Source organism: Elephas maximus, chromosome 13 (assembly GCF_024166365.1).
Source record: "Elephas maximus indicus isolate mEleMax1 chromosome 13, mEleMax1 primary haplotype, whole genome shotgun sequence".
Classification (NCBI taxonomy): domain Eukaryota; kingdom Metazoa; phylum Chordata; class Mammalia; order Proboscidea; family Elephantidae; genus Elephas; species Elephas maximus.
In genome coordinates this window covers 26,235,854-26,252,386 of record NC_064831.1, presented here as the reverse complement: position 1 = coordinate 26,252,386, position 16,533 = coordinate 26,235,854, and the positions used below count along the sequence as shown (strand labels likewise).

At 34.9% G+C, this 16,533-nt stretch overlaps 1 pseudogene; it reads right to left on the bottom strand.

The window, feature by feature from the left end:
- Positions 1-1,997: 1,997 nt before the first annotated feature.
- Positions 1,998-2,916, bottom strand: LOC126087890 (olfactory receptor 2AK2-like; annotated as a pseudogene).
- Positions 2,917-16,533: the final 13,617 nt, after the last annotated feature.

The following is a 16,533-nucleotide window of genomic DNA, read 5'->3' as shown; positions in this document are numbered from 1 at the left end:
GGCTGCTTCTCCCTGAGGAGAATGCTAGTACCAACCCTCCACTGCAGCTGCCACTCCGGGAATGGTGCCTGAGGGCTCCCTGCGATTCATGTCCGATAACTCCTCTCTACTTCTGAACGGCCTCTTCCTCCCCCTGCCCCTCAGTTCGTTGTCTAAGCTTGCCTTTGATGCTCGGGGCTCCCAGCTTGTCACAAATATACTTGTTTCACTTGTTTTTTCAGGACTTTGTTGTAAAGAGCGCTCGATGGAAGAGTCTGTCTATTCCACCATCTTGACTCCACCCTGAGCATGCTTTTTTTTTTTTTTTTTCTTTTTCTTCCAATTATATAGGTCTCTTGATTTCTTGCAGTAGCATTTTGTAGTTTTCTTTGTATAGGTCTTTTATATCCCTGGTTAGATTTATTCCCAATTATTTGTTATCATTTGGGGGGCTATTATAAATGGTATTATTTTTGTGATTTACTTTTTGAAGTTCTCTTTGTTGATGCAGAGGAATCGAACTGATTTTTATATGTTGATATAGTACCCTGCTACTTTGCTGAATCCTTCTATTAGTTCCAGTAGTTTTTTTTGTTTTTTTTTTTTTTTTTGTGGAATCCTTGGAGTTTTCTATGTATAGGCTCATTTCATCTGTGAATAGGGAAAAGTTTGCTTCTACCTTCCAATTTGGATGTCCTTTATTTCTTTCTCTTGCCTTATTTCTTTAGCTAAGACTTTCAGTGCAATGACCTTTTGGTTAGCAGCCGGGCACTTAACCAATGCACCACCGGGTCTCCTCTATGTGGTTACCCTGAAATTTACTTTTGTCTTCCTACTTTTAAAGCAGTCTTTTATTTATTGATATCGCTTTGGCTTTCTCTCCATATGAAAGTTCTATAACTACACTGTTTATTCCTTCTTTTTTGTTTTGATAGTGTCATCGTTTACATATTGATGTCTTTGATTCACTGTTTTTAGACTTTTTGCTTTGTTTTATTTTAAAAATTCTTTATCTGGGTTGGTACCTGGGTGGCCTGTCCTGCGTCCAAATCTCAGATTGTTGTTTAATGTTTTTGGTTCTCTATTCGAAGGACTCTTTTTAATATTTCTTGTAAGTTTGGTCTGGTTTTTACAAATTCCCTTAATTTCTGCTTGTCTGGAAATATCCTAATTTTGCCATTAAAGAAGGTTGAAAGTAAAAGAAAAAAAAAAAGCAGTCAGGAATTACATATTCAGGAATTATAAATACAATGGCAAAATTAGGAAAATAATAAATGTCAGCGAGGATATGGAGAAATTAGAACACTTATCGATTGCTGGTGAGAATTCAAAATGGTGCAGCTGCTATGAAAAACAATTTGGGATTTTCTCAGAAAGTTAAACATAGAACCACCATAAGACATAGCAATTCCACTTCTAGGTATATACCCAAGAGACCTGAAAGCAGCAATGTAAACAGACATACATATAAGTAATGTTCATTGCAGCAACGTTCATTATACCCAAAAGATGGAAAGGACTTAATTGTCCATCAACAGATGAATGTATAAACAAAATGTTGTATATACATGCAATGGATTACTACTCAGCCGTAAAAAAAATAATTAAGTCCTGATTGATACTATAACATCTACGAACCTGGAAGCCTTATGCTCACTGAACTGTCAAAAATTATGTAATCTCACTTATATGATATAACAAGAATAGACAAATGTTTAGAGATCAAAGTTTATTAGTGGCTACAAGAGAAAAGAGGGAGAGGGAAAGGGGAGCCATTGTTTAAAAAGCAGAGAATTTTTTTTTTAATGGTGATGGGAAATTTGGAATTTATTCTGAGTGATGTTTGCACAAGAACAATGCTAAATTGGTAAATCTTATACTTGTATGTGCATATATATACATATAGAACTATTTAAAAAAAAAGTTCTTACGGTTTACTTCTCTCCAGACAGTTGCTTAGGCAAGGCATTTTACGTTCAGTTTCAATCAAACAGAAGTTCCTAATGGCACATTTTCTGTTATCCCAACAGTCTCTTCACGACCCCCATAACCTCCTTGTTCCTAAGACTGTAGATAAATGGGTTCAGTAGAGGTATGATAATGCTGTAAAATACTGCCACCACTTTATCCTGTTCAGAATTACACAAGGAGTGTGGCCTCATATAGGTGGAGACACCTGTCCTATAAAATAGGCTTGCCACAATCAGATGTGAGGAACACATGAAGATGGCTTTTGACTGCCCTTTACCTGAGCTCATCTGGTACACGACAATAAGCATCTTGGCATAGGAAGCCAGAACACCCACAGACGGTAGCAACAGCATAATAAGGCCACTAAAGAGGATGGTATACTCATACTGGGAAGCGTTCTGACACACAAAAGGTATTAGAGATGGAACTTCACAGAAAAAGTGGTTAATGATCTGAGATCTACAGAATGGAAGTTGAAATACATACAGTGTATGTATTATAGCATTGATGGAACTACTGGCCCATGCACATGTGACCATGGACAAACAGATCATCTTGCTCATGAGCACAGGATAATGTAAAGGGTGACAGATCGCTACATATCTGTCATAAGACATGAAACCAAGAAGAAGAGCTTCAGTTCCATCAATGGTCAAAAACATAAAGGTTTGAGTCTCACAAGCTGAAAAAATAATGGTCTTCCTATTTGACAGGAAGTTTGCTGCCATTTTGTGTACAGTGGTGGACATGTATGTCATATCAATGAAGGAGAGCTGACTGAGGAGGAAGTACATGGGAGTGTGGAGTCAGGAATCCAATCTGATGAGATGGATCATTTGATATTCCCCACCGGGGCCACTGAGAAGAAGATGGAGATGGCAACAAAAAGAACAGTGTTCATTCAGCCGTACTGAAAAGGACAAGAAGTATAAATTCTGCTCCAAAACTGTGATTTTCTGTCTTCATGGCTTAAATCAAAATAAAGCAGACCATATCCAAAAATTCCATCCAACAATATTGAATGTTCCTCAAGAGAAAAACCAATACAATTATTAAATACAATAAAATCTTCAGTCACCTTAGGTAAATATCTCTGCTCCCTTTCAACACGTTGAATTTATGTCTATTGAATAATGGCCATGTTGACAAACAGCAAAATGAAAATACGTTTTATTTCTTCCTTTAAGAAGAGATGGAATTATGCCAATACAGGCACTTTAACATGTCAGACTTAAGGGGAGCTTGAGAATGAATCATTAAAATATATGTTAACATTTATTAAAGTTTGACTGAAGAAGAATATGAAGGATGGTTAATTCCAAGATAGCAAATTGAAATGAATTCTGTTTTGTTTTCCAACAAAAAATCTGGCATTTATGTATTTCCAGAGCAAATAAAAGTCTCACTATCTACAGTTCACTTGTTCTAAATACAATTAGTAAATTTAAAGGAAACAATATTAAATGCTACCAGTATTTACTGTGCATTTACTATGGTCGAATACAGTGATAGTTTCTGGAACTCTAAAAGTGAATCAGGCTAAGTCTTTCCTTCAAATTCTTTTTAGTGATTTTTTATATTTTGCCATGTAGAAGGCCACTCACTCAGAAGAGTGGGGAGGATGAGGTAAAGTGAAGTGTTTAACTGGTACAGACAGATGTAGTGATAACAGGCTATTACATTGAGAAATCATACAATCATTAATAAACTTTGAGAAAGGATTTTAATAAACGTAAATAGGGGTAGAAACTTAAAAAGTTTGAAAAAAGGCTTGGATGATATTATGAATATGTCAATATAAATATAAGCATGAAAAAGTCTTTTTTTTCCAATTTCCCACTGATATTGTCATGAAATGTGGCAGAATCCAAAAAGCATAGCTGCACCACATATATAAATGATGATGGCAACACTGGAAAGATAAAACAGAAAGCTGATTATAATTTTTTTTTTACTGAAAACATTATTTTTGAACAATGAAAATTATTCAACTTGCTAAAGTATTCAAAAAACCAAATGGATAAATTTTAATTATTCTAACTGGTAACATTCCAATATACTATATTTTAATATGCTAATCATATTTTCACATTACTAATAATAAATACTGATAACTAAGCATAATATTTAAATATCATTTTAATAAAAACTGACAATATAGTAAAATATCAAATAAAATGTGAAGATAGCATATAACTGGATGGACAAAATAAATGTCATATTGTTGTTCTTTTTAAACCAATTCATACAAATCCAACCTAAATTTCAAGGCTATATATTTCAGACCATGATGAATTATTTTAATAAAAATTTGTAATAAAAGGTCAAGCTAAAAAGCAAAGTGAAAAAATTTGGAAAGACTGTGAAGTGGAGAAAATATAACACACAAAGTATTATAAAAGTAAAATAGATAAAATACTGGGATAAATGAGCAAGAAAAAGGAATGAAATAATATAGCTTTTGCACCTAGTAGAAGTTGTATTACATAATACATTATTACATGAAGATATATCATTGATAATATATATAGGGCAGAGAAATGTGTTTTAATACAATAAAAATGGGAATGCTGGTAAGGGTGTCCAAACTATTGGAATGCTCATTTTATCACGTGTAAACTATTATTCAGATTTTTCCAGTGTTTACACCGCAAAAATTGTATGCAAAAATTATAAATTTTAACAAAAACTTGAAGGAAAGCTTAGAGCATTAATATAGTTATTAAACATCTCAAATATAAAAATAATTTACCAAATTAAAAAAAAAAGACAACTGAACCCATAGGGAAAAGATAGATAGTTGATACATCAAAGAGGAAACAGAAGTTTTAATGTGAGGAAATGATAAGTCTATACATGGTATGAAAGTGATGTATTAACACTTTACTAAATTATCAAGAAAAAAATTGTTAACGATGTAGCCAAATATGCACTAACACGTGTGGTGACATACCGTGTTGTTAGTTGCCTCCAATCAGTTCCAACTCATGGCAACCCCACGTGTGCAGAGTAGAACTGTTCCATAGGGTTTTCAGGGCTGTGACTTTTCAGAAGGAGATTGCCAGGCCTGTACTCCCAGGTGCCTCTGGGTGGGTTCAAACCATCAGACTTTCAGCTAGTGGTCAAGTGCTTACTCATTTGTACCACTCAGAGACTCTAAACATAAGGTACATCGTTTAAAAAATTGCTAGTCATTCATCATGAACTTTGATAACTTTCATATCCTTTGAACTAACGGTTTCATATTGGGAATTTTTCTTGTGAAATAGTTATAAATATGAAACTTACTTTTGTAAAAAATATGTCAATCATAGTAAAATTCATAAGAAAAATTTCAAATGATGAAATGGAGAAGGAAATTAAAAAATATCAACCTAATGAGATAATGTATGTGTATTCAAAGAGTAATTATGATAACTAGACATTTTAAGTTGAAATTTCTTTTGTGAAAAGATTAAAGGTGCCTTTTAGGTGCTTCTGAACACATATGAACACATATACTCATTTTAGCACTTTTTATTAACCTAGCAGATGAAATAGTTTGTATTTTAAATACCTTTTAGGAATTAAGAGCTAAAGTTGAGTTCTTCAACTTTATGGAGAGATTTTTACAACATTCATTATTAGTAATGCTTAGTATATTGTTAGTGTATAGAAATTATATATATTTAATTAAAAGTGATGTATAATTACAGATGTTTTTATGATAACAGTCAAAATGTTATGTACTTGGAAACACATACACACAAAGAAATAGTACAAAAAATGGAAACACACTGATGTCAGGGTATTGTGTGGTTGGATATTTTGCTTGGCTTCTAAGCATGCTGAGGCTTCACTAAGCTTCCGAAATGAATACATCCCCCATATCATTTACACCATTTTCCTCAGCAAAGTAAAATATCCATGATGTATGTCATGCTTCTTCTACCACCCATCTATCAATTTGCAGTACTGTGGTGTGGACATTTTGTTGTCTTTCACATAAGGTTGCCATGAGCTGAAGGAGCCCTGGTGGTATAGTGATTAAGCACTAGGCTGCTAAATGAAAGGTAACCACCAGCTGATCCCTGGGAGAGAGTGTGGCAGTCAGCTTCCCTAACAGCCTTGGAAATCTTATGGGGCAGTTCAACTCTGTCCTGTAGGGTCGCTAGGAGTCAGAATTGACTTGATGGCATACAACAACAAAAACAACAAGCTACTCTTATTTCCTAAATTGTTATACAAATTATTTTAGTACAATAGTTTTTTAAGAATAGGACGTCTATGTGTTAGGCTTAATCAGAATCTGTACATAGCCAGTTTGCCGAGCACCTGTGGCTACTAGGCTAATTCCTCTTATCCCTGACTTGTTATTGATCATCAAATATCTTAATCATTTTTCTCCCACCAATTTCTGTCATTATTTATATGTACTTTAAATATCTATATCATATATATATGTATATACATATGATCACTGTGAGTTGGAATCCACTTGACAGCAACTTTTTTTTTTTAAATATCTGTGAGCTTTAAAGCAATATATTTATCATTCTTTTAATTTCTTTTCAATAAGGGTAACATTCTTAGAGCTTTTGGTAGGCAGGTCAGAAGCTCTCTAAGACGATATTCTACTACCCCTGATTCAAAAAACTAATCCTTCTGGTAAGAACTATCAACTGTAAATGTTTCAAAAACCTCTCCATAAAGTTGGAAAAACCAGTCGTAGGCCATATCACCTTTAAAGCATTATAAATATAAAATATTTCACCTGCTAGATCAAAGAAAGGGGCTAAAATGAGTGTGTAAGTTCAGAAGTGCCTAAAAGACAACGTGAATCTCTTTTCCATAAATTAAAGAAACCTCTACCCACTGAATCCCTCCTCAACATCAAGTATTTTTTTGAGTTAGATAAAATTGCAAATGAGAGCTTCCAATGATAGTAAAATAAAAGAAATATAGTGAGCTTTAATGGAACTGTATTGACCAATAGGTAGTTTTACTACCTTTTAAAAGTGCTAGGAAGGATATCTCACCATACAGGGGAAGTCAGCATCACTGGACTAAACTAAAAACTAAGAAGTTTCCTGAACACAACCAAACACTTTGAGGAACTGTGCAGCAGGGGTGGGGGTCTAGGGACCATGGTTTCAGGGAACATCTAGGTCAATTGGTATAACAAATTTTATTGAGAAAATGTTCTGCATCCGGCTTTGGTGAGTGGTGTCTGGGGTCTTAAAACTAGCAAGTGGCCATCTAAGATGCATCACTTGGTCTCAACCAACTGTGGCAAAGAAGAATGAAGAACACCAAAGACACAAGGAAAATATTAGCCCAAGAGACAAAAGGGGCCATATAAACCTTAGACTCCATCAGCCCGAGACAAGAAGAGCTAGATGGTGCCCAGCTACCACCAATGACTGCCCTGCCAGGGAACACAACAGAGATTCCCCAAGAGAGCAGAAGAAAAGTGTGGTGCAGAACTCAAATTCTAGTAAAAAGACCAGAATTCAGTGCTCTGACTGAGACTGGAGGAACCCCAGAAGACATGGCGCCCGGACTCTCTGCTAAGCCAGAACTATAACCATTCTGAAGCCAACTCTTCAGACAAAGAATAGATTGGACTATAAGACATAAAATGATACCCGTGAAAAGTGCGCATCTTACTTCAAGTAAATACACGAGACTTTTTTTTTTTTTATAAATGGGAAGTTCCTGTCCAGAGACCAGATGAGAAGGCAGAAAGGGATAGGAGCTGGTTGAATGGACACAGGAAATCCGGGGTGGAAAGGAGAAATGTGCTGTCACATTATAGGGATAGCAGCTAGGGTCATAAAACAATATGTGTATAAATTTTTGTATGAGAAACTAACTTGAGCTGTAAACTTTTACCTAAAGCACAATTAAAGAAAAAAAGTGTTATATAAGACTTTCAATGAGAGGTAATCAACTTAAAATAACACCTACTTAAAGTGTGTTTTAAACCAATCCCAGAACCTATGACAGAGAGAGAGAAGGCAATATTAACATTTATATTGACCCTGGAGATTTGTGTACTAGTTTAATATTTTTTAATATTATTAGTTCCATAAACTGAGAGTCATGCATCACTTTCTAAGTAAATTTATTAAATAAACAATTTAATTCATAGGTATTCCCATCATAATATCATTTTTTCTGGTTCTTATCATCATCCACACATATTTTGTCATTGTTGCTCTCCTGTTTCACTTGAATATTGAGCTCTGCTTTTATTAAAGATCTTTATTTTTAATTAAAGATATTGTATAACTTATTTCAAGAGATGGGAAGTAAAGTGTAGAACCTAAAGCTGTGTCTATGAAAATTATGTTATCTAATTTTATCAAGGAATAATAAAATAAAGTTTCAAAACTGGAAGCATTAATAATTAGCATTACTACAGACCAAAAAAACCAAACCCGTTGCTGTTGAGTCCATTTGACTCATAGTGACCCTGCAGGACAGAGTAAAAATGCCCCGAAGCATTTCCAAGGAGCTCCTGGTGGATTTGAACCGCTGACCTTTTGGTTAGTAGCTAGCTCCTAACCATTATGCCACCAGGGTTTCCAGCATTACTATGGAGCAGTATAATTTATAAAATACTTCAATATAGCTGCATAAATTTCTCACCATATGTACAAAATATTTAACACTTCTTACAAACTTTTGCTATTCAAAGTTATTGTTGACTATGACTGTATGCTGAACATAATGTAATACGTTAAGGTTAAAATAAAGATTAAAAAAAAAAAAACTTGTTCCTTACTGTGATAAGAATAAAAGTGATTCTTTGGGGTCATGCAGCTGCAGGTAGAAATGCGCTGGACTATCAAACTACGGCCCTATCTCATTGAGCCAAGATGACCAGCTGGCTGCATTTTTATTTTAACCCTGAGAATATTCAAATTCAATATAAGGCAAAATAAATCTCAGATGCATACCTTGATATTTGTTTTGTGGAAATCATTCATATAAGATCTGTATAATCTATCCAACCCAGGAAAAGCCCAAATTAAGAAAATGGGCATGCAGGAAAAATAATACAACTCAGTATACATAATTTATCAAATAAAACACATTCCTTTAAATAATATGCCTGAGATCAGTTGCATATTGATCTTTTTGACATAAGTTATAATAAATTCTTCAAGGGAGCATAATTTCTGCTGATTTCATTCATAATAATTAGTGGCTAAACAGCTATTTGATAACCAAATAATGGTTATTGTGAAGGAGATCTTGTGTCTCCAGTAGGCCACATCTTTAAATTTTAAGATACTCCCTGAAAAGAATATTCTTTTCATTAGATGTGCAGCTGTATAGATTTTTTACATTTTATAAAATAATTTAAAATTCACCTCAATCAATATATATAGCCTCTTGTATAGAGAGATATTTCATTCTTCTAGGATTTTTTTTTTCCCCCTTGAAGTTAAACAAGGAGCAAAGGATGAATCTGAAAGTTTTGTTGGAAGAAGGATTCCTGACCAGGCCACTTGGAGTATCATAGGAATTCCTTCTTTAGTAATTTTTTTAAGTAAATTTTATTTTTTTCTTGATGATATGTATCAAAGTCACATGAGAAGAACCGCATATAGTCTGGAAAATCAATCTATTTAATGTGGCACTTCTGCAGAGAGGCAGAAATACATTAAAAAATAAATATAAACATTTTTTAATCTCTAATTTGAAACAAATTTTAGGAAATATTGACACACTATGAGTTGTAATATTGTTTTTTTGTTTGATGATTGGTTGGTTTTTGATTCTGGCAAGAAGCCTACAATCATTCAGCATCAAAAATTTCGGTAGAAAATAAGATTCAAATGTATGAATTGATTTTCTCAACCTTATGTAAGACTTTCGAACTCTCAAAGGAAATGGATTGACTGCCTTATCATGGTGGAACCTGACATTTTGTTTTCCAGAGACCTTTTGGGAAAGCTTGGTCTCTACTCCATAATTAAACACATCGTGTACATTGCAGGTGATACTATATTAGAGCTGGTGCCTAAATGCAAAAAAAAAAAAAAAAAGATTTCAAGGTCAAGGCTCAAAATATATTTGTTAGAAAAAAACCAGACAACTGCTCTTAACTGATTGAGTTTAAAATATACTACTTAATTCTATTTTACCTTTATAATATGTATAGATTTTAACTCCACTAATTAATAATCAGCTACTATGTGTACAAAATATTCATTTTACTGAGGGAATTATAACAAACAGGTGTTAGGTATTGAATATTTAAATAATTTTTCATTAAAATAATTTCGAGAATTTGACATGATCATGAAAACAGAAGACTCAGCTTTCTGAAAGTCTACGGGTTCAATACAAAAGTTGTAAATAGTAAAGGCTAATAGTGACCAAGTTCATAGAGAAAAATTTACATTATGGTATGATGGTCAATTTTGTGCTATTGAAACAAGATTCATTTACTCTGGAATAATTAAATTTTGAGCATTCAGTTCCTTTACGCAATTCTGTGGAATGACATAAAGGCAATCCCTGATCTCAGGTATGAAAACACCAAGTGCAAGTTAACTTAAGAGTCAAGGTGATGCAGTCTAGAGTTCGGAGGAGAGACACACACTTATTACCCCACATGAACTAGGATATAAGACACATCAATAAATTCCTATTAAATGAATACATATCTTTTAACTTCTTTTTTCCAAACTGTTCTATGTGCTATTCTTTATTTTAAAATATTTTCTCTTACTTTTCTGTAACACACCTTCTAACAACTTCCTCAGTGCGGGGGATAGGGGAAGAAATTCCAACAGTCAAACAATAGTTGAAATTCTGTTTTGGGAGGAAACAGAGGCTTTTTGGAATCCCAATCTCAGATTTTAAATAAAGAATTGAGTCCCAGGGATGGTCAACACTTGACTTACATTCAATCACTGATGGAAATATGTCTGAACAGCAAAGTGTCAAATCGAATGTTTAGGAGCATGAAACTTGTATATTTTGGGATGATTTTCTTAAGAAAGAGAAAACAAAAATGCATATACAAAACCAAAACGTGGCCTTGATAGGGGTCTGCAAAAATGCGATAACGTGAAGCTTTGGTTTCTTTAGCTTCAATGAAAATCGATCTGTGTATTTAGGTCTAATATTTTTAAATAGAGTTTATCATTTTGTTTTAGTTATTGTTACTTGATATTTTATGAGATAAATATGTGTATTATATCTTGAAAAAAAGTAAACTACTTTGGATGGCTATGATAACATTAAAACACAGAACTTGTCTAGTGCATGAAAAAGGAGGTATTCCCATAGGGCCCCATACACTGGAAAAGGGAGTAAAAGGAGAGAGTGGTGGTGGAGGAGTGGGGTGGGGATGATGTACTTCATTTAAATAGGACAATCAGAAACTTATTTTTGCTCTCTTTATTCAAAGATTAACTATTACCTTTCTATTATGACCAGTATCAGCACCTACCAAGGAGGTTGATTCTTAAGAATTATGTTAGTTAACACATGTAAACAACTCAGTGTTGCCCAGCATGCAACATGCATTCAGTAAATATTAGCTTTAATGATTATTAATATTGTTTTCCTCCACTTGTTTGTCATTTTGTCATACTGTGGTGGCTTGCATGTTGCTGTGATGCTGGAGGCTATGCCACTGCTATTTCAAGTACCAGCAGGGTCACCCATGGCGGACAGCTTTAGGTGGAGCCTCCAGACTAAGACAGAGTAGGAAGGACAAGGAGATCTGCTTCTGTAAAAACAAAAACAAACAAACAAGAAAACAGACAGTGGAAACCTTATGGCTAGCAACGGAACATTGTCTGATATAGTACTAGAAGATGAGCTCCTCATATTGAATAGAGTAAATCTTTCAGAAAATTCATTTGCTGATGTGGCATGATTCAAAATAAGAATGAATAGCTGCAAGCATCATTAATAATCAGAAAGTGGAATACACAAAGTATAAATCTAGAAAAACTGGAAGTTATCAAAAACAAAAGGGAATGCATAAAGATTGATATCCTAGACATTAATGAACTGAAATCGACTTCATCATTTTGAGTCAGACAATCCTATAGTCTACTACTCCAGGAATGACAAATTGAAGAGGAATGGTGTCGCATTCATCATCGAAAAGAACTTTTCAAGATCTATCCTGAAGTATGAAGTTGTCAGTGATAAGATAATGTCCATATGCCTATATGGAAGACCAGAAACCCTGGTGGTGTAGCAGTTAAGAGCTACAGCTGCTAACCAAAAGGTTGGCAGTTCAAGTCCACCGGGCGCTTCTTGGAAACTGTGTGGAACAGTTCTACTCTGTCCTACAGGGTAGCTATGAGTCAGAATCGACTTGACAGCAATGGCTTATTTTAATAAGGAAGACCAGTTAATACAACTATTATTTAAATTTGCATACCAACCACTAATGCCAACGATGAGGAAATTTAAGATTTTTAACAAATTCTGCAGTCTAAAATTAATCAAACGTGCAATTAAGATGCATTGATAATTACTAGTGATTGGAATGTGAAAGTTGGAAACAAAGAAGAAGCATCAGCAGTTCAAAAATATGGTCTCAGTGATAAAATAACTCCAGGGATCTCATAATAAAATTTTGCAAGGCCACCAACTCATTCTTTGAAATACCTGTTTTTTCAACAACATAAGCAATTACTGTAAACATGGATCGCACCAGATGGAATACACAGGAATCAGATAGACTACATCTGTGGAAAGTGACGATGGAGAAGCTCAAAATCATCAGTCAGAACAAAGCCAGTGGCTGACTGAGGAACAGACTATCAATTGCTCATATGCAAGTTCAAGCTGACACTGAAGAAAATTAAAACAAGTCTACAAGAGCCAAAGTACAACCTTGAATATATCCCACCTGAATTTAGAGACCATCTCAAGAATAGATTTGACACATTGAAACACTTATGATTGAAAATCAGATGAGTTGTGAAATAACATCAAGGATATCATACATGAAGAAAGCAAAAGGTCATTAAAAAGACAGAAAAGAAGGAAAAAACCAAAATGTATGTCAGAGGAGATTCTGAAATTTACTCTAGAATGTAGAATAGCTAAAGATATGATGAAGTAAAAGAGCTGAAGGGAAGATTTCAAAGGAAGACTCAAGAAGACAAAGGAAAGTATAACTATGTGTGCAAAGACCTGGGGATAGAAAACAGAAAGGGACGAATACACACAGCATTTCTCAGCCTGAAAGGAAAAATTCAAGTCTTGATTTGCAATACTGAAGGATTCTATGGACAAAATATTGAACAATATATGAAGCATGAGAAGAAGGTGAAAGTAATACGTGGGGTCATTGTACCAAAAAGAATTGGTTGACATTCAAATATTTTAAGTGATAGCGTGTGATTAAGAACCGATGTTGCTGAAGGAAGAAGTGCAAACAGCACTGAAGGCACCGGAAAAAGATTCTCCAGAGATTGGGAGAATACCAATTGAGATGCTTCAAAAAATGGATGCAATGCTGGAGGTGCTCACTTATCTATGCCAAGAAATTTGGAAGAGAGCTACTTGGTCAACCAACTGGAAAAGATGCACATACAAACACATTTCAAAGAAAAGTGATACCAAGAAAACAGAAATTATCAAACAATATCATTAATATCACAAATATGTAAAATTTTGCTGAAGATAATTTAAAAAATGTTGCAGCAGAACATCAACAGGAAACTCAGAAATTCAAACCAGATTCATAAGAGAATGTGGCATTGCTGCTGTGAGATGGATCTTGGCTGAAAGCAGAGAATACCAAAACTATGTTTACTTGTGTTTTATTGAGTATACAAAGGCGTTCAACCGTGTGGACCATAGCAAATCATGGATAACATTGTAAAGAATGGAAATTTCAGAACACTTAATTAAGCTCATGTGGAACCTGTACATAGACCAAAAGGCAGTTGTTAGAACAAAACAAGGGCATACAGTGTGGTTTAAAATAAGAAAAGTTGTGTGTCAGGGTTGTATCTTTTCGCCAAACTTATTCAATCTGTATGCTGAACAAATAATCTGAGAAGATGGACTTTATGAAGAACACAGCTTCAGGATTAGAGGAAGGCTAACAACCTGCAATATTAGAATGACACAACCTTGCTCGCTGAAAGTGAAGGGGACTTGAAGCACTTACTGATAGAAATCAAAGACTACAGCCTTCAGTATGGATGGCACTCAACACAAAGAAAACAAAAATCCTCTCAATTGGACCATTAAGCAATATCATGATAAATGGAGAAAATATTGAAGTCTTTGGGGATTTCATTTTACTTGGATCCAAAATCAACTAACTCAAAATGGATCGAAGACCTAAATATAAAATTTAAAACAATGAAGATCATGAAAGAAAAAACTCTACGAGCCCTAATACATGGCATAAACAGTATCCAAACCTTACTAACAATGCACAAACACCAGGAGAGAAACTAGATAACTGGGAGCTCCTAAAAAAAAAAAAAAAAAATTTTTTTTTTTTTTCCTAAAAATCAAACACTTATGCTTATCCAAAGACTTCACCAAGAGTAAAAAGACTTAGGTCTTTGTCTTCTCAGCCATTGGAAAGGAGCAGCATTATATCTGGGACTCAAGGAATGGTGTGGTGGGAAGAGGTTTGGTTGTAATTCATCTTTCTTTCACATCGTCTTTTTTGAGTTCTACGGTTATATGTACAGATATAGAAAGGAGACCTGTTTTATTAGAATTTAGAATTCATTTTTATCAAGACCCAAGCTTGTTATATTTGGCTCATATGGATACGTTTTAAATGGTAAAGATTACTCAAATGTAATTGGCTTATACAGGAATCTTAACCTCACCTCTACTTTAAAATAATAAATGAAGAGTTTAAAAAATACAGAAACCCAGATCTTGATATGGAGAGTCTTATTTAGTAAATCTGTCCTGAGGGTCGCTATAAGTCGGAATCGACTCGATGGCACTGGGTGTTTTTGGATCCTGAGGCCAAGATTGAAAACAGTCGATTTACAAAAGAACAAAAACTTGTCAATCAGTGTTTTAATTTTACATATACTGCACATAGCAATGGAAACAAATGAGACTTATCCAAAAAGAAAAATGTAAGAAAAATAGTCCTGATGTCTGTGTGAGGATATAGTATAAGACAAAATTTTAAAAGAGGATGAAAAACTAGAGAAATGCAGAAATTTATCAGAGAAGAAGGGGTATTTGGAGGAGAAATATCAAATATTCTATATAGTCTACATTTATAGCTAGTGTGCTATTATTGATTCTATAAACACATAAACTATTTATAGTTTCTAGAAATATGTATGTGTATATATATATGTACACATATATACACACATACACCCATGCACACGTATATATACCAAAACCAAACCAACTGCCCTAAAGTAGATTCTGGCTCAGGGTGATCCCATGTGTCAGAGTAGAACTGTGCTCAGTAGGCTCTTCAATCGCTGATTTTTCAGAAGTGGATCACCAGGCCTTTCTTCCTAGGTGCCTCTGGGTGTACTTGGACTTCCAGCTTTTCAGTTAGCAGCCCAGCATGTTAATATAGATATTTTCAGCTTCAGCACCATTGACATTTTAGCCCTGGGGTGGGGGTGTCTTGTACATTGTAGGATGCTTAACATTCCTAGGTTCTACCCAAGCCCTAATTATGACAACCAAAAATATTTTCCAGACATTATAAAGTATTTCCTGGGGGCAGGGGGTTAAATCACCCTTAGTTAAACTATGGGGTTGCTATGAGTCAGGACCGACTCAACGGCATCAGGTTTGGTTTGGTTTTTTAAGCTACACCGTGCATGTGCATGTGCCTGTGCCTCGAATGGGTGGATATGAGAAAAAAAGAGTGGACAAGGGTGTAGAAAATAGGAAATGTGTATCTGCCTGGCGTGTTGCTAGAAAAAGAGACCGAAAGTTCGTATTACTCATTTGTATGTAAGATGGTCACTATTAACCCAGTGCCGTCGAGTCGATTCCGACTCATAGCGACCCTATAGGACAGGGTAGAACTGCCCCATAGAGTTTCCAGGGAGCACCTGGAGGAGTCGAACTGCCGACCCTTTGGTTAGCAGCCATAGCACTTAACCACTACGCCACCAGGGTAGCTGCATATTATCTGTCATAATGTTGTAAAATATTCATTATTTCATATTCCAATAAATATGTGACGGTATGAGGCTCTGTCTTAGGTGTTAAGGTTACAACAGTGAGTTTTACAGTAAGATCAAAACCAATAAAGTTACTTATTTATAATTTGGATTGTGGTATGGCAATAGGGTTAAAAAGAAGAGCACGAATGCACAATATAATTCGCGAGGACTGGGGTAAACCTGGATGACAACAAGATGTTTTTCTTGAACAACTATATGGATGGAACAACAGCTTTGGAATGGAGAAGACCAAGGAAGAATGGCATCCTTCAGGTCAGTAAGCCTCCTGGAGCCCCAATATCCCCTTGCCTTTCAAACGACAGTCTTCTTACCCATGTTGGCCTCCTAAGCCAAGGCCTCCTCCATCTCTTTCCTTACAAGTCCCAGGGCTGTTATTTGGAGCTCAATGTGAGTGGATGAGATGCCA